Below are 970 nucleotides of genomic sequence, written 5' to 3'. Positions count from 1 at the left end.
AGAAAAGGTTTAGATCCAAGGGAGAAAAATGAAAATAGAGCCCTTGGGAGGGGGGCTCTCCTCTACCCTTGCCCTCCCCAACCCCAGCCTGAATGGGCTGAGGGAGAGTCTTAAACATTGCAAAATTGCAGACCTTGACAAGAGGTGGTGATATTTGTCTCCCAGCAGAGGGAAGACACTGAGGAGAATGGGATAGTTAGAGGATAAGGAGAGGAAGAGACAGGAGAACACTCACTCTTCTTAGAGAAGGGCACCCCTACCCAGGGGTGGCAGGCAGCTTCACAGACCATAGACACTTTCGTCGCTGTAGGCAATGTATAGAAAGAAGTCTTCTTCGTGATGTTCCTGGTAAAGCTGACCCATGTTGGCGCTGGTGGGTGGAGTGACACTGTTGACAAAAATAGGGTGTCCTCAGCTCGGAGGTGAATTCGCTTCCGGATCAAGAAGTAGAACTGGCCGACTGTGAGATCAGAAGGCACCAGGTGTTTCTTCTTGTCCAGGTCACCTATCCGGGCCTTAGGAGCCTTCTCCACAATCACCGGGAACCGGTCGGGATACTTCTTGCAGATCTTCTCGCCTTCAGAGCGGCGCTTCTCGAACGGGTTCACCTCCTTGTAAATGAACTTCATCCTCTCAGGGACCGGGCCGGGATGGGCTGAGGGGAGCGGGGGAGGGGTGGGGCGGACGGGGCCGGGGCGGGGGGCAGCGGCGACTGAGACAGACGGAAGGGCGGGTGAGCTCACTCGGCGGAAGAATGTAGTTCTTGATGTCGAAGTATCTTCATTCTAGTAATGTGATCAAAAGACAGGAAGAGAATGTGAGACATCACAAATATGAGATATTTCCAACCCCCTCGGAAAACTGAAGGAACATTTATGGAGCAACTCCAATGTGCAGGGCATTCTCATGTTATAGGTAAGGGAACTAAGACTAGGAGAAGTTAAATGACTTGCCTATCACCAGATAGATG

General features: G+C 51.8%; 1 pseudogene; it reads right to left on the bottom strand.

Moving 5' to 3' along the window:
• Nucleotides 1-259: 259 nt before the first annotated feature.
• LOC118839696 lies at nucleotides 260-629 on the bottom strand (annotated as a pseudogene).
• Nucleotides 630-970: the final 341 nt, after the last annotated feature.

Source organism: Trichosurus vulpecula, chromosome 2, assembly GCF_011100635.1.
Source record: "Trichosurus vulpecula isolate mTriVul1 chromosome 2, mTriVul1.pri, whole genome shotgun sequence".
NCBI lineage: Eukaryota > Metazoa > Chordata > Mammalia > Diprotodontia > Phalangeridae > Trichosurus > Trichosurus vulpecula.
Note: the sequence above shows the minus strand (reverse complement) of the source record. Positions and strands in the feature narration are given on the sequence as shown.